This window comes from Castor canadensis, chromosome 8 (assembly GCF_047511655.1).
Source record: "Castor canadensis chromosome 8, mCasCan1.hap1v2, whole genome shotgun sequence".
NCBI lineage: Eukaryota > Metazoa > Chordata > Mammalia > Rodentia > Castoridae > Castor > Castor canadensis.
The window spans coordinates 80,109,090-80,127,938 of record NC_133393.1 but is presented as its reverse complement, the minus strand read 5'-3'; the positions used below and the strand labels follow the sequence as shown (position 1 = coordinate 80,127,938).

General features: G+C 38.4%; 1 long non-coding RNA gene across 1 annotated transcript in view; it reads right to left on the bottom strand.

The window, feature by feature from the left end:
• The window catches only part of LOC141425738 (uncharacterized), a 147,986-nt gene that overhangs the window by 96,206 nt on the left and 32,931 nt on the right, over positions 1-18,849 (bottom strand). The window contains exon 4 of the long non-coding RNA XR_012450815.1: positions 10,412-10,526. This is a non-coding gene — a long non-coding RNA (uncharacterized lncRNA). The remainder of the gene's footprint in view (positions 1-10,411; positions 10,527-18,849) is intronic.

Genomic DNA, 18,849 nt, shown 5'->3' with positions numbered 1-18,849 from the left:
ATTCTTTTCCTTTCTTATCTATCATCCAACATCATATCTACTCTTTTCCTCCCAGTAGCTATTTTCTATCTGCCCTCTGAGTTACTGTACCAACCTCTGCCAAGCAGAAGCAACTACATCTCCATTCTGGTTGAGTATTGATAGAAACTGTGCTCAGAGTAGTACAGAAAGTTCAGGAAGTGAAAGCAAGGTTCAGGTTAAATCACTGTAAAGGTTACTGCAGAAAATCACAATGTGAAACAATCAGTCACACAATTACCCATTCTTTCATAGACATTTTAATCTAAAACCACTATAAGCCTTGGGCCAAACATGTGAGATGGCAATGCTCACTCTACATTACTAGGGCAGAGAAAAAGGAGAAAGAATGAATAACCCAGGAAAATAGATATACAATGTTCATTGTACCTTGCCCTCATTCAAGAAGGCCTAAGAGTATTCTTTCCACTCTACAATGTGTTTCCTTGCCCCAGTTTCATGTGTTGGCATACAAGTTTTTCCCAACTTTCAACTCCCGACCCCATTTCATCTGACTTTCCCTCTTTTAACACTTTAATTTTTTTAAATACTAAAACACAATGCTCCTAACTGAAATTTTTATCTTTTGACTAATATCTGTGCATTCCCCACTCCCAAGCCACTGACAACCACCATTCTACTCTCTGCTTCTATGAGTTTCAGTGTCTTACATTCAATATATAAGTAAGATCACACAGCGCTTGTGTTTCCATGCCTGGCTTACTTTACTTAACCTAATATCCTCCAGACTTAACTATGTCATTGAAGTTCCACTTAATCTCAAGCCACAAGAATGAATAGAAAGTACCAGATGAGGTATTGCAAGAAGGTAACCTATCTAAATTTTTGGAAATACAGATGAGAGTGATTTTTTTTTCATTTTTCTTTTATTATTCATATGTGCATACAAGGGAGTGATTTTTTAAACACCAAATTCCTTAATTTTCTTTAAATATCCCCACACAAATTTACTCTCTATAATTTGCTAAATCTCCTTTTTTTTTTTAACTAGTGAAGCCAATCCAATGCCTTTCTTCTCTAAGACACGGGTTCTCACTTTGAACTTGATATAAAATCGTACATGGAGATGTTCCAAGGAATCTCCCTATAGAGCTATCTTAAACAAACAAAAATACCTTTTCTCAAAAATGGAGAGCAGGAAGGTTAAAAGGTCCTTTCTAGAGGTTAGTACCAGTGGGAGGGGGAAGAATATAAAGAAAGGATGAAGGAAGTTCAATGTAGTGTAAATATTAGGTACTCATGTATAAAAATGGAAAAATGAGACATGTTGAAACTGTTCCAGGAATGGGGGGAGGAGGTAGTAAAGGAGAATGATGCCAGGAGTGAATTCAACTATGATATATTATAAGAACTTTTATAAATGTCACAATGTACCCCTAGCACCACAATAATATAATAAAAAAGAAAGAAAAAGTATTAAGTTCAGTATAGAAACAGTAAAAAAATAATCAATACTCAATAAAATGTAGTGGGTGGATGATAGATAGAAAAATGAAGGAGTGAGTGAGTGAGTGAGTGAGTGAGTCATTCATCTGCAAGAAGCCTGGATATATTGAAATACCTTTGCATAACACTATGTTACTACATGTACTTTTTCTAGTCCATTAAAGTAACAAGAAAATGTAGTCAACAAAATTTAAACACCACTTTAAACAAAGATATATCAATATTAATGACGTAGACACTTGTCCAAGAATTACTACTCTCATTAAAAGAAAAGAGCAAAAATGCAAATTCCACAATAAAAATACAATCCAATATATCACATAATAGTACCACAAAGAAAGGATGTTAAATAATTCAAACACCATTAGGAAAGAACACTCCACTAAAAATTAACTGTTAAATGTTTCCTGGTTTAAAACATCCACATATTCTCTAATCTTACCCACATAGTTTAACATTCCAAATGAAAAACTTAACTATTGCCAATATTAGTCATTTTTTCTCAATATGCCAATTTTTTGGAAATTATTCACATATCAGATTTTAATGATATCTAAATTTGCCACATGTTTAAGATGTAGAAAAGCCAGCAATGAGTGAATGTGAATGATATTCAACTAGGCCTCTAAAAGATCTTGGTATTCAATGGTAATTATATTAATAGTAATATATTATGTATTCACATCTAATATATTTTATTGTAGGCTAACCACACAGAAAATCATATCTCTAATAGTCACAACCTTACAGTTAAGCCACAGTTATTATCAAAAATACTTCCTCCAATCTTCCAAGCAAACCTTGGCCATGTATACCCGATAATCATGTGTGAGTTGGTAGACCTCTGTGGAAGGCACTACAGAGTATACTCCAAAAGTCTCCAGATCTACTTGCCTTTTCATCCAGAAATTATAAAAATAGGAACTTAACCTAAGAAAATTTAATTAAGGATAATTTCAAACATTTCCTAAAAGGAAGATTATCCCAAAGTTTTTGCAAAAAAAAATTGAAAGCAATTTTAAATGTCCAACTATGGCCATGGAAATTATGTTAAACAAAACATTTATAGGTGTTAATATCATTATTTCAGTGTACAAGTAAATGGAAAGATGTCATAAAATAGGATGCAAAGCAATCCCAATGCATGTTTGTGTAAGCACACAGACGCAGATGACAGGCAAGTAAACAATTCAAGGCGTTAACTGTGGCTCTCTAGGTGGTAGAACTATGAATAACTCTTACTTCCTCCTTTTCATTTATTTTTATCTTGTTTTTTCACAATTAATATTGTTTTGACAACTTAGAAACAGATTATTTTATTTCTTTTTTGTTAGCATACATTAATAGTGTGGAGGGGTTCATTTTGATAATTCCATAAATGTATACAGTATACTTTGGACAAGTTTACTCCCTCTATTTAATTTTTTAATTAAATTTACAGTTTAAAATTTAAAATTACAGTTTTAGCTTTTAAGAAATTTACTCATTCCTCAAAAAGAGTATCCCACTACTTAGGTCTGCTTATATCAGGTAGGGATGCTTTGGCCATCTTGTCTTAAAGAGGCCCTGTTTTTCCTACCATAGGATGGTATACCCTGTGGTATACTGAAAAAATGAATTCAAAATAGTCACATCATTAAAAATTATGATGTGCTTTCCATTTCTTCTTAGTCCTCCTCTTTCTTACATTTGTAATTCATTTGATGAGATTGGAGTAACTGAACTCAAATCTGCCAGTGCTTAAAGTCTCACCACACACAGACACACACATACATTTTATGTTTATAATTGTGATTCCCCCCCTACACCTTTTATAAAATCATTTCTTACTAAATTTTTAACTTGATTTATAATATCTAACTATTAGTTTCCAAGGTGATATTTTGCTACCTTAAAACAATCCAATATTTCCTAACACTTAAGCTATAACTTGTCTTTCTTATTCATTTGTAATTATTACCTCTCTTTCAAAAGAATAGATGATACTCCCATGTACCTACATATAGACTCATTTTAAGAACAAACTTTTCAAGTAACAACAACTTCCATAGATTTCTGTTTGGGTTGTATTTTCCTGAAATGAAGAAAAATAGAAGACAAAGATCATGGACTGTGTCACCATAACATCATGGACTTTCAAAAAGACTCTCACTACCAAATATCTCAATTTTCAGACTTTCACTTTGGAAAATGTTATTTCCTTAGGTATATAACTAAGATCTCTCCCACAAACCATGGTAGTCAGTAAAAGAAGCATATTTGATTTGTTTTCAGGTAGAATAATCAACCTCACTGTTAAAAATCTCAATTTTTAAATCAGATCATCTATTTGTCTAAGACTGAGGAAAACAATAGCCACATGATATTTTGATCCATGAAAATACCAGAATAACAGAAGTGAAAAAAATTGTAGGGATACTATACCAAGATTAACTCAAAATGGATCAAGGATCTTAATATCAGACCCCAAACTCTTAAGTTGATACAAGAAAGAGTAGGAAATACTCTGGAGTTAGTAGGTATAGGTAAGAACTTTCTCAATGAAACCCCAGCAGCACAGCAACTAAGAGATAGCATAGATAAATGGGACCTCATAAAACTAAAAAGCTTCTGTTCATCAAAAGAAATGGTCTCTAAACTGAAGAGTACACCCATAGAGTGGGAGAAAATATTTGCCAACTATACATCAGACAAAGGACTGATAACCAGAATATACAGGGAACTTAAAAAACTAAATTCTCCCAAAACTAATGAACCAATAAAGAAATGGGCATGTGAACTAAACAGAACTTTCTCAAAAGAAGAAATTCAAATGGCCAGAAAACACATGAAAAAATGCTCACCATCTCTAGCAATAAAGGAAATGCAAATTAAAACCACACTAAGATTCCACCTCAACCCTGTTAGAATAGCCATCATCAGCAACACCACCAACAACAGGTGTTGGCGAGGATGCGGGGGAAAAAGGAACCCTCTTACACTGTTGGTGGGAATGTAGACTAGTACAACCACTCTGGAAAAAAATTTGGAGGCTACTGAAAAAGCTGGACATCAATCTACCATTTGATCCAGCAATACCACTCTTGGGGATATACCCAAAAGACTGTTACTCCAGAGGCACCTGCACATCCATGCTTATTGCGGCACTATTCACAACAGCCAAGATGCCCCAGCACTGACGAATGGATTAAGAAAATGTGGTATCTATACACAATGGAATTTTATGCAGCCATGAAGAAGAACGAAATGTTATCATTCGCTGGTAAATGGATGGAATTGGAGAATATCATTCTGAGTGAGGTTAGCCTGGCCCAAAAGACCAAAAATCATATGTTCTCCCTCATATGTGGACATTAGATCAAGGGCAAACACAACAAGGGGATTGGACTATGAGCACATGATAAAAGCGAGAGCACACAAGGGAGGGGTGAGGATAGGTAAGACACCTAAAAAACTAGCTAGCATTTGTTGCCCTTAACGCAGAGAAACTAAAGCAGATACCTTAAAGCAACTGAGGCCAATAGGAAAAGGGGAACAGGTACTAGAGAAAAGGTTAGATCAAAAAGAATTAACCTAGAAGGTAACACCCACGCACAAGAAATCAATGTGAGTCAATGCCCTGTATAGCTATCCTTATCTCAACCAGCAAAAACACTTGTTCCTTCCTATTATTGCTTATACTCTCTCTACAACAAAATTAGAGGTAAGGGCAAAATAGTTTCTGCTGGGTATTGAGGGGGGTTGGAGAGGGAGGGGGCGGAGTGGGTGGTAAAGGAGGGGGTGGGGGCAGGGGGGAGAAATGAACCAAGCCTTGTATGCACATATGAATAATAAAAGAAAAATGAAAAAAAAATTGTAGGGATGTATATACAAGAATCTTGCATAGCATCATGACAAAGAATGTGGCCACTAGTTGACCAAATTGGATGCACAGTTCTTTATTGGCCATTTTTACAGCAGTGTCAATTTAGGTAAGGTACTTAATCCCTGAAAAACTTCAGTAGCCAAATCTGTAGAAAGGGCTATAAATTGACCTACTCCACACGGTCATCATGAAGTTTAAATGAGATAATCTTTGTAAAACACCTGGCAGAGTGCCTGATACACAGTAAGCCTTCTGTAAATACAGGCCATCATGCATGGCTTCCAAGCCATCTGTTGTACAGGCTTGTTATTATGAAGATCCTGGATGTAGTACATACAGCATGGAAAGATGGCCATTTTACGAATTGCACAATGCTTTTCAGTGGTAAATAAAATGCTATTCTGCTCTCGGCATACCAGTCTGACCTTGAAAGTGTTTTTCCAACTCCAGTGAAAGCCACGGGACTATAGTCACAAAAGGAATGTAGCCTTTAAAAGCTTACCAGAACACACCACAGATAGCGGGCAGTTAACTTATCAAGAGGAAATGGGCTCTGGTTTTCCTTACAGGCCCCAGATCCAGGAGCTGGGAAGTTGAGTCACCAGTTTGCTATCTGACCCCAGGCCAGCCACTTAACCTTTCTCTGACCCCATTTCCTTACTTAAAATCAACTCTGCTTATGTTCCATTCAAGTCATTATCTCTCTCCACAACAATTGGTAGTGACTAAGGTGTTCTGCAGATTTTGAGAATTAATTATTCCTTATGTCGGACTTACAAAATGGAACTGTGAAACGTTTGGAAGTGAATGAGTCCAGCTATGCTTTTTTGGTGTTTCAGTATTATTTTAAGAGCTCTCTTCCTGGAATAAAATCACCAACCCAGACAATAAGCTTTGTCTGACACTGTGACCTTAGTTCCTGATGGAGCTTCTTGTGTTGGTATTTCAGGGAGTGACAGAATAGGAGAGAACAGAAGTCTCTTTGTCAGAAGGTGGTCAAGAGGGAAATAAATTTCAGTTATTTAAAGAGAGTTTGGGACAAGCTGAGCAGTGTCATTTGTTAGAGAACTAAACCAGGAGCTTGATTATTGGGTTTTATACTTGGCCACTGTCTCTCTACTTGGCCTAAAATAATTCATACAACTATGGGGAGTCAGAGGAATACTTCCCTGAACTAATGAGCCATCCCAACCACCCACTTATACAAAATAAAGACACACACGTAGCCCAGCATACTCACGCAAACTTCTCACCATCCTGGGATACGCTGTATATACACAGAATTCAAAGGTATGTATAGTGCTTGTCCTTGTTCACACAAGGCTAACAACAAAGTGGATCATGAGAGGAAGGAAATGTCTAAACAGTCAAGCCTAATCTCAGAGCTTTATGAAACTTCAATTATTTTCAACAAAAATTTTAGAAAATATTCTATATCTTTTCCTGCCTCCTTGCTGACTTGAAGGAGGCCAGGTCACCATTAGTTCATCAACTGGCTTACAATGGAGTCATTTTTCTGTTTTCTCATTTGCAACAGGAAGCATCTCTTCCTGCTTCTAATTTGGTCTTTTTAAACTACTGAGAGATCAAATTAATAAGGTGTATCAGTTAGAGTCAGACTGTGCTGTCAATAAAGATACCCAACTCCAGTAGCTCAATGCAAAAGATGTATTTGTTAGTGTGAAGGAGTAAGAGGTGAGCATCCAGGTAAGAGGACTCCATGAGACTATCAAAGGCCCTTATGACTTTGCTGAGCCAAATGTGACTTGTTCATGTGCTATAAGAAGGCTGCTGGAGCTCTAACCATTGCAACCACGTACCAAGCAGCAGAAACAAGGAAATAAGGAATGACAAAAGCCTATTCTCTTTTTACACCACTGTCCTAGGAATCCTACTAACATTTCTATGCATCTCATGAGCCAGGACTGAGCCACCGGACCATGCCCGCTAAAACCGAGACTGGGAAACAGAATGTCTCCCTGTGACTGAAAGATGTATGGTCAATCAGAATAAAGTTTGACTTCCATTACTAAGAGGAAAGGGAAAATGGATATTGGAATAGGCTAGTGGTTCTTAAAGCATGACTGCCTAGACCTGAGAACATTAGGTTGGCAAATTACCAAACCCCAACCCAGAAATAAAATTTGAAAATCATGGCATAGACAATGAAGGACTCTACCCCACTAGACTGTTTAGTGTTGTTATGAAGCTTAGTGGGCTCTGTGTGTGTGTAAAATTTTAGATCACTAACTTTACTAAATATATCTCAGAGACTCCAAAAGCTTCTGATTATTTTGTTATTTTATTGTCCTCAAGACACAGAGATTTCTAGAACTATGAACTGATGTAAGCAGTAAAACTACTGAATTATCAGGAATGAATCGTTAAAAGTAGCATATTAGTTCAGGGCAACAATGCTAGGTGCCATATAAAAAGCAGAAAAGTTCTCAGTCTTTCTCTGTAAATTCTAAAGGTCATATTCTGCCTTCTTTTAAAAACATAAAAATTTTATGTCTCCCTTTACTTGTATGTGAAATTTTTAAATCAAACCTTGAGATTAGAAATAAGACAGAACCATTTTTAAATATACTTCTCAAAATATACAAACACACACACACACACACACACACACACACACACATATCAGTGTGGATCCTGAGTTCACACGTGCTGCCCTTCTGTCACCTGCCTCGAGACTCACTACTAAAAGCAGAGCTATAACAGCAGAGGGACAGGCACCAGTGTTGGTAGATGGATTCACAGAGGCTTAGGAAGACCGAGAAGGTGAATGGATCCATGTCAATGAATCCACATCTGGCTATTTGACAGGCTGATTCTTCAGTCACCAAGATGGAGAAGTAAAGGGAAGAGCTGATCCAAATTAATCAATGTTTTATTGATTCAGCCTGACTGGAACAGAGACAGTGAGGCAAATGAGCCAATGTGAAACAGATAACACACTTAAGCCAAATGCAAGGAGATGGTGTATTTAGTGGAGAAGAGAGTCATTTGGAATACATGGTTAGAGCTTCCAATTACATGTACACAGCTCCTTGCACTTCAGGGGTCCTGTAACTTTGCTCAGTGAATAAGCAGACTTGATGTACTGGTAGGCAGAAAGCAGGAAAGAATGAGAGTGAGATAGTCAGGAGAATATCAACTAATGTGGTGGTTCCCAATCTGTAGATAGAAAAATCCCAGAGAGAGAGAGACATTATTGCAAATGTCTTCAACTCCTTATGTGCAATGAGCCCTCTTCTGCAGATTGAATAAAGAAAAGTACAACCACTATCATGGGGATGGTAGGGAGCACCAGAAAATACCCAAGAGTCTATAATGTCACCTCAAGGAAAACTCAGAAAATAAATTCTTCCCAGCCTCCCAGGCTCAGAATCTGGTGGGAAGGGGACAGCTTCAGGCATGTTGCTCTGTGTAGCATTTCCCATGCACAGTGCTTCCTAAGGTCTCCATCAACGTATCCCTAGACAAAGAAATCACCAGCCCCTAAGAGTTTTGTTAGCATATTTCAAAGCAGTGCCCAACCTCAAGTTTGATCCAGCAATAGCACTCCTGGGGATATACCCTAAAGACTGTGACACAGGTTACTCCAGAGGCACCTGCACACCCATGTTTATTGCGGCACTATTCACAATAGCCAAGTTATGGAAACAGCCAAGATGCCCCACCACCGACGAATGGATTAAGAAAATGTGGTATCTATACACAATGGAATTTTATGCAGCCATGAAGAAGAACGAAATGTTATCATTCGCTGGTAAATGGATGGAATTGGAGAACATCATTCTGAGTGAGGTTAGCCTGGTCCAAAAGACCAAGTTGAAATTTCTTTGAAGTTTTTCATTTAAACATACATGGAAATTGTATTATAGCCAATATATACTGTTTATTTTCATCTCCTAATTTTCACCAGCATTAAAACATGCTTGTCATTTCTCTGTCTCATTATATCTTCCATACCTCTTAGGATCCTGCCAACCCAGTCTAAAAGTTGAAAATCTGACCTACAAATAACCCAGGGGGTTAATGTCTTAACCTCAAATGGTTTCATGTGCCACTTACATCATTTTTAATGGGGTTAAAAAACATTGATCTCTTGGGTAATTCTAAATTACATTCTGCCAGCATAACTTAGCTAGACTTCCCCTCACTCCAGAGCTGAGGGTGGAAATGAAGATGATTGTAACCTGTCAGAGGACAGCATTCACCAGCACAAAAGAAATGGAAGAAAAGGAGCTTATCAAACAGTTACCTCAAAGACTGCTAAAGAGGAGAACAGCAGCACAGAACTTCTTTTAAAGGAAAATTATCCTAGTTGTAAGCAAAAGTGCAGACTCCTTCACTTTTGACTTAAATGATTTTTATAACAATCCTGCTAAATGCAAATAATAAAATTCATGAAACTTGGTGTTTTTTTTTTTTCTGGCACATGGGTTAAACTCAAGACTTCATGCTTGCTAGACCATTTGAGCCACACCCCTAGCCATTTTTTAGTTTGTTTTTACTGCTTTTTTTTTTTTTCTCAGTATTGCAGTTTGAACTCAGGGTCTCATACCTGCTAGGCAGGCGCTCTACCAATTGAGCCACTCCACCAGCCCTTAAGTTTTTGATAGGGCCTCATATTTTTACCTGGGCCAACCTTGGACTACAATCCTCCTACCTCTACCTCTAGAGTAACTGGGTTTATAGGTACACACCACCACACCAGGCTCTTCTGCTGATGTTCTCATTTGACTACATAGCCAAAACAAATTTTCATATTAGATAAAATTTATCTATTAGAGAAAACAAAACCAGCTTATGATTAATAGCTTTAAAACTGTAGGATGTTACTCAGTTATAAAGTAGTCATGAAGATTACCAAGGATATGCTTAAAATTTTTCTTTCATTATCATCAAAGCAAATTCAAAATTTTAAATTACCATAGAAAATACACACTTCAAAGGGTACATCCAGAAACTCACACTCCCCTGCCCCAGCTTTTGATGCATTGATCTAGTGGGAGGAATATAAAAATAATGAGAGCTCTTCTCATGCTGTACCATTCTGTGTTCTTGTCTGTCTCCACCACAAAATGGAATGTTCCATAGAGAAATGTTCAGTCTGGCTCATTATTGTATTTGTAGCTCCTGGGCAGTGCCTGATACATAGAAGGCCCTAAAAAGAAATTGGATAAATGAGTGAAATTAATTGAGTTCTACAAAAGGGCTACTGTACAGGTCTGATTGAATGAGTAAAAAGAACTACCCTAAAAGTCAGGGGGAAGATGTACAATGATCAAACTTTGATGTTTTCAATAGAGACTGGTCTCTTCCAGGAGGCCAGTAAGTGATCACAACAGCTACTGAGAGGTAGGAAGTTCTAATAAATGACTACACTTAACTGTGATCCTCAAGACTGGGGTTACAGGTCACTAACATTAGTTCACATTTTACTTTGCTTTGCTCTATTTTTGGTGGTACTAAGATTTGAATTCAGGGCCTTAAGTTTGCTAGGCAGGCATTCTACTACCTGAGCCATGCCCCAGTCCTTGGTGCTTCAGTTATTTTTTAGACAGGGACTTACATTTTGGTCCAGGGCCAGCCTCAGACCACAGTCTCTCTACATATACCTCCCAGTATCTGGGACTGCAGATGTGAGCTACCACATCCAGCTTGTTTGTTGAGATGTGGTCTCAGTAGATTTTTGCCTGGTCTGGACTCAAATCACAATCCTCCTGATTTCTGCCTCCCTAGTAGCTGGGATTACAGCATGACCTACTGTACCTGGCCATATTTTACTTTCTTAAAAATTTCTTTCTGGGAGTCTTTGTTCCCATTTCCTGAACAAGGAACAGGAAATGTTTCTCTCTCCCCCCTCCCCTCAGCCCCCATTCTTGTCTATACTTTATACTGTTATACTAAAATAAATTCTTGCTAAAACTTCCACCTTCTAGACTCCTTGTTACTAGACACCTTGAAAGCTTTTCAGTGTTTGTGGATCTCAAGGACCTGTGATTTTGCATGGAAACTGGGAAGCTGTGGGAGCCCCCTTGAGGCAGGCTAAATTGGGGAAAGTTCGGGACTCATAGAAACTTAATATTACATTTCAGATTGACCACTCTGTGGCTGAGGGACTGACCTGGCCTAGGGACCGCCCATGCTCCTCCCCACCCATTGATTGTTGTTGGGACTCACCTGTTCCCTCCCTTCCCATAGGTTAGTGTAGGTTTTGAAAGTACCTGCGGAAGAAAAGCATGCTCTCTCTGCCTCCAGATTCTACCTGTGCCTCACCATGCTTCCTTTTGTACTTTCCTTCCCTAACTTTTAATAAACTTCATTTACACCCACATGGGCTGCCATGGATTCTTCCCCACAGGACACAAAGAATTTGGAAGTCTTCTGATCACAGACTCCACTGTGCCACAAACACCCTCATTCATCCTCTGGTAATAGCTGGTCCCCATGCCTTGCCCCCCTCTCTCTCCCAAGAGTCCAGTGCTTCTGTTAAAGGTAATGATCAGTCTCTGGTCAGAAGATTTCCAAATAAAAGAAAAAATTCTTTCTGAATCCAATCATATATATATATGTTATTTCCAATTTATGTGATTATTAAATTGTAAAAAGAGATGGACTAATCATTTAACTCCATCTTTAAGATATTAATAATAGAATAGTTATGGAATATGATAATCACATATAGCTTAGGATACTGTTATTTTCCTACTAATTAAAGAAGAGCTGGGAAAGATATCAATTAACCAGGACAATCAAACTTTTGTTTCTTTTTTGTCCAAAATTTCTTGAACATAAAAAAATCTCATTTTTTCTAGGTATGGATTACAAAAATAAGTAAATGCAGTGAAAAAGAGCCCTTCCTTTTAAAGGATTAAAAAAATAAGTATTGTGTATATGAAAAAATTAGAATTCAATATGTATTTTGTAGTCTTTTGCCCATCTCCTAGGAAGATAAATAGTAATCTATTTTCCATGCAGATGTCTAACAACTGACAACACTACTTGTTTTATCCACCCTAAGGGACAAGGTGACAAGAGAGACTGATTATATGGTCTGGTAAGAATGGAGGAAATTACATAAAAATACTTTCCTTCTCTATGTAATTTAAGATACAAAAGAGAAGTTGCTTTAACTAAAAGCTTATTATATTTAGTGTTTATGATTTAAATATTACTTTATTTCTTTTTGACGTTCTCAAATTGCTTTGTTCTCATCAAATGTGACTAATTACAGTGATAAATGCCTGAAGTGGAAACTCAGAGATCTGGGAGGAACTCTATGGGCCATGATTTCCTCATCGGGTTGCATTTGATCAATCAATCAAAAAATGTTTGGGGAATGTGGTATGCAACTAACAACTTATCTGTATTTTCCCTGATTCTGAAATTTTTATTTTTAATTTAACATTTCAATAGAACATACTTTATAAATTCCCTCAGATCTTGGAATGATACTGAAGATAAATGGATGCATCCATGAATGCAAGAATGGACCCATGAATGGGTGGACAGGCAGATGACTGGACACACAGAGAAAGAGAAAATGCTGCTAGCACCCAAAACAATAAGGAATATAGTGCAACATATAAACAAATACAAAAATGTACAGTCCAGATTCTAGTGCTGCAGGAATGAGGACAGTTAATAACAGAAGATGGAGTTGACAGAAAAATGTTTAAGTATTTTCATCTCATACACCCCAAAAGCTCCAACACCACACTAATCACATAGATTTCCCTTTCCTCTGTCAAGGACTATGGTCATGGTTGAAGAAAAATCACATGGTCTCTCTCTCTCTCTCTCTCTCTCTCTCTCTCTCTCTCTCTCTCTCTCTCTCTCTCTCTCTCTCCCCTCTCCCTCTCAGTGAATTTCCAAACTTTTACCACTTTCTTCCAGCCTTTTGTTTTCATTACTCCTCATTCTCAGAAAATTTCATCTCTTACTTCCCAGAGAAATTTGTGGAAATCGATATGAATTTCATCAATCTCTTAATTGTCAAATCCGGGAAACATATTTTGCTTCTTGACTTCTTGACCTCTCTGAGGCCTTTAACATTGATCACTATTTCTTCCTGTTGACACAGTGTCATGCCGTGGAATTCTCTCTTACCTTGTCTGGTTCTTCCTCTCAGAGGCTTTAAAAGTTCTCCTTCCTCAGTTCATTGTTCATGCTTTTATCAGCTAGCGATTGCTACAATAATACTGCATAACAAATGATTCCAAAACTCATGGGCTTATGATAACAAGCATTTATTCTCATGCTTTCAAATCTGCAAATGAACTGTAGTTCAGCCAAACAAGGTTGGACTCACCTTTAGACAATGTGTCTACTGGACTTGATTCCAGGTTGCAAGTTGGGCTCAGGTTACTCTACCTGTTTTCACTCTGTACCCAGCCTGACAGGACCTCAGCCACTGGGGCTATGTTTCCCCCAGAGAAAATCACCAGTACATAAGAGGGGATGCCCAGATGCCCCAGCACATGTCAAGCCTGCCCACATTGTATCCACTAACATTCCATCAGGCAAAGTCATTCACATGGACCAGACAAATGTCAAAGAATAGACGTATAGCTCATCCAGCATAAAGCTACCGCAAGAGTATGGCAATATAAATAAGTACTAGAGAGTGAAGAATTTGGTATAATAATTCAATTTTGTTTTTCAAGGTTTTTTCCTCAGCTTTTTTTCTCTTTAAACTCCTCCTACTTTCCCATCCAGGTTCACTATTAGTTAATAATCCCAAATAGATGTAACTTCTATCCAGATTTTTGGCTGATTTCCAGACCTGTATAACCAGTTGTCAAATATCTTGGTAGAAGTCCCATAGTCATCTGAAATGTAAGATAAAAATCAAAACTGTAAGGAACTGCTTTTCTTTTCATGGATAAAGAGCCCAACATATGTAGTGAGGGGTTATTTTATGTCAAGTCCTAATCTGGTGATAAGAAATAAAGTTGTGGGAGGAAAAAGTTTAAAATATTGCTGGGCTGGTGGAGTGGCTCAAGTGGTAAAGTACCTGCCTAGCAAGCATGAGGCTCTGAGTTCAAACCCCAGTACCACCAAAAAAAAAAAAAAAATTGCTTCTCTGATAATTTTATATGGCATTCTCTTACTCTCTCTCTCTCTCTCTCTCTCTCTCTCTCTCCCTCTCTCTCTCTCCCCCTCCACATGTTTGAGTGAGGAAATAATGTTATCATCTAGTTCCCCAAATTGTATGGGCACCTTCTTGGGAAACTTCCTGCAGCTTCTATTTAACATGCTTGTTCAATAAGTCTAAATTTTATATACAATTCTTGGGTCACACAGTCCTCACTATACCACTACAAATAATGGAGAAACAAGATTTGTTATAGGGATTAGATTGTGAGCAACTGTGGAAGCTGTCTATGCAGGATGATATGGGACTCTATGCAGGCTGTCATCTCTTAGGTAGAGTTGATCTGCTACGATTCATAGACCAACAGCTAGGAGGGAAAGGTAAATGCCAGTGAGAACACAGACAGACCGGAAATCATGAGAGCAGGACTTAGGTGTGTCTCTCATCATCTCAACTCTAATGCCCTGCTGACCTGCTGGTGCCCTTTCCCACAGAACTTAGCACTTGGGGGGAAGTGACAGAGGACAGCTGGTAAAAATAAGAAGAACCACAGGTCTTGGAGCTGCCATATACCAGGTGAGCCAGCAGATAGCAACAATGTGGACAAGGTGCCACAGTGTCTGGTGCTCAGCACCTACCTTCAGAATGTAATATGGCTTCACTTTAGCTTCCTAAATATTGAGCAAAATGCTGTGGCCAGTGCTAGCTTAAAACTATATCAGGATGAGAAGCCTGGGAAACTGGTATAATTTGGATGTTGAATGCCCACCAAAGGTCAATTGTCAAAGGCTTGGTCCCCAGGGTAACAATATTGAGGGGTGTTATGGACCTTTAAGAGGTAGGACCTAGTGGGTGGTCTTAGGTCACTGGGGGGTGGCCTTAAAGGGGATTGTGAGATCATCCTGTCTTTCTGCTTCCTGGCTTAGGATGTGACCACTAGGTCCAATGTGCACCCCACCATTATTCACACCATGAAGTGAAACAGTCAAGGGTTAGTCCTTGCTAAGCCTCTACTATGCTGGTTAGACTTTGAACCTCCAAAACCATGGACTAAATAAATTTTTCATATATTAGTTCATTGCCTCAGATATTTCATTGTAGTAATATCAAACTGACCAATACAAAACATGGTTCCATAGGCCCACTTAGTACAAAACCATTACAGTTTGTTCAATATATATATATATATATATATATATATATATATATATATACACACATACACATACATGTCTGGGATATGACTTAAATAGGACCTGAAGGAAGTGTAGGATTTGCATTACTCTAGAGCTGGAAGGATTCAGCAGAAAACAAAAATAAGTGTAGCGATTTGTCATAGTAAATAGGTTGACCTAACTTCAGAGATTTATCTTTGAGAAAAATGTAATTAATAATATGCATGCCTAATAGAGAACTTACAAAGATATTATGGAACCTGATTAAAAGATGCTGGTAAATCAGTGTCCAAATCCTGTATTAAGTATTTTTAATTATTTGAATAAGATTTCGCAGAGATGACAGAATCAATAACTACAAGCCACACAGAGTAATTTGAAAATGTACACTCCAGGAGTAACTTATTGGTGGCCTAAAAAGTTGAATGCACCAAGCTATGACTAAATTACTTGAAGGTAATAATTTTCTCTCCTGGAAGCAACCGGCTCATCACTTTTACTGTGGTTTTTACACATACTCTGAAGAAGGCGCCAATCACTTGACTATCTGTGTACAATTGACCTAATTTAAAACAGATGTCACATCCCAATAATGGAAAGAAGGTTCTGCCTGGAGAACTGCTGAAGGGTACAGACAATGTTGCTGCTGGCAAGCCCCAAGGCAGAGCACACCAGCATGACCACTGCTGGGTAAAGTTTAAAGCAGAAGTTGACCTGCAGTACATCCAAACTGTCACTTGTTTTACTGTTTTCCCCTTTTGCCCTCTCTTCCATCATCCACTCCTCATTCTCCCTGGTTCTAAGAAAAGAAGCCAATAAACTAATTCACACTAAGGTGTAAAAACCTGATAAGACAGCTAGGGGATATTAACAAGGCCATAAGCCAAGGAAAAACATCCCAGCAATGAGATTAGAGGGAATCTTGAGCCAATAAAGGAGGAAATAACCTTGTCCAGATTCCCTCGAATTAATCCCCTCCTCAATTAGAGCTTGCCTTATCCCCGTCCATCACAGGACACTCAGATGGCAAGAATGACGACTGTTCTACAGTGCTAGTGCTTTCCTACAGACTCCAGATGTAGGGAGAACTTCAGCCCACAATCAGTGCTGACTTCTAATGAAAAATTTAGATAGATGTTCTAACTAATAACAGGCCAGTCCCACCCCTTCCTGTATAATGCTTTTTCTACTGACGGAGATTCATAAGCAGAGTTCTCTCTCTCTCTCTCTCTCTCTCTCTCTCTCTCTCTCTCTCTCTCTCTTTCGGTTCAAAACTAAACAATAAGAGAGACAAAAGATGGCTAGATAGATAGATAAAGATAGATAGATAAGGAAAGTGCCAACAAAGGGAAATTGGAATTTCAAACAAGAGAACAAAAGGAATGAAATACAAAGTAACCTGAAAAGATTTCCTTTGCTAATACCTGCAAGTCTTTCACACCAAGACTCAGAACTTTACAGCACTGTACAGAACTTTACTTCTAGCCCTCAAGATTCCCAAACCAGCATTCTTAATGGTCTAGCCCTGAAGGGCTACTACCCTCCCCCCTGTGTAATTCCTCCTCATCCCCAGCCCTAAAGCAGCTCAGATGCATTTTAATTTCAAGAGAGCACTGCATGGGGGCCCCAATTTCCTGGAGCCAAGGGCAAAAATAAAGCTATGAAATTGTTTGCAAGAACTTAAAATAACTCATTTGACAAAGCTAAGCTGCACTTTGAGAGAGACAGCAGAGCAGCAGGAGAGATGATTCTCTCCATCCAGCTGCCCAGAAATGACCTCCCTGCTTTGCCCAGCAGTACACCTCCCTCCTATGAGAACATCTCCCCCAAGGCAGTGACAGTCATTTAGCTTTTTATCTTTCACCCACATATCATCTTTTTAAATATCTTACTGAATAGTAAAAGACCAGTGGCAATGAGAGAAGTGCTTTAAATGTAATTTAATATGACTTCAGAAACCACAGCCAGGAGACAAATACATCAGTGGATATATTTTTCTTTTAGAATGACCAAAATTTACTCATCATGAAATCCTCTGTTGTAAGCATGTCCCAAAAGGATTGCAAAACAAAAGCTAGATTCACCAGCTTCTTCCTTGCTAAACAAGACTCACCCTGTCCCTTGGGCCAGCCAGCAACCAAAAGAGAGTTTACAACCTGCCATACAGGGCAAGTGACTAAGAACAAGAAAAGGCCTCAAGCAGGGAAGCCTGGGGAGGGGATGTCCTGAGTCCCCCTGAGTCAGGCAGGGCACTGAACCAGGTCCAGCATTTGGACGCAGCACCAATAATGTCAGTGCTTCCCTGCCACAGGCACAGAACCAACATGATGCACCAGCAGGCGCAGACACTTGCGTTTTTGCCAAACCCTTGGGCAAGCTGGATCCGGTCTCCATTATTTAATTTGATTCTGGTCCTCTAGCTACAATGGTGGATGAGGTCCAAGATCTAATAAGTCTCCATACCTTGAGTGGTTCCCAGGAACTTGGGTTGGTTCTAGTAACTTCACCCAGTTGATGCTTAGACTACAGACCCTCCCCTTCTCAACCACTAGCATTCAAGCAGCTTCCAAGCAGGGCCCTGGAGACATCCAACTGTACAGAGCCAGGAATTAGACACTAGAATTGCTCGCTCTTAAGCAAATCTGAGCAGGAGCTAGCATTAGCAACAGGAAGGCAGGACTTCAGAATTGTGAGGAACTCCAGCATGTTTCAAAGTATGCAGTCTCCCAGACTAAAGTTTCAGTATTTTATATATTATCTCTCTTAAATGTTCATATTAAAGACTAAACCTTTTCCTGAATAAGTAAATGCCAGCATTTTATTTAGCCATTATCCATCATAAGATTTTATGATTTAATTCTGGCTATCTGATAAACATAAGGGGATTAGAATCTACTTTTGGTTCATCTTGATATCCCCACAGCCCACCAATGGGTCTGACACACAACATGCAAACAACAAAACTTTGTTGAATTGAATTGTCCTTGCTAGTAATAAGGTCCATATTACAGATCACATATTCCTTTGTGTTAAACTTACTTGTATATTGTATCGAATTTACTGGTATGCCATACCACAAGTTTGTAGAGGACCGGAGCCATCATAAGTGACCAGTAAACACATATTCATTGAATAGATAAGGTCAGAGAAACTGGGAATTTCTCAGAACTAGAAAGTGTTTGAGAACTAATTTGGACTTATGATTCAAAAGT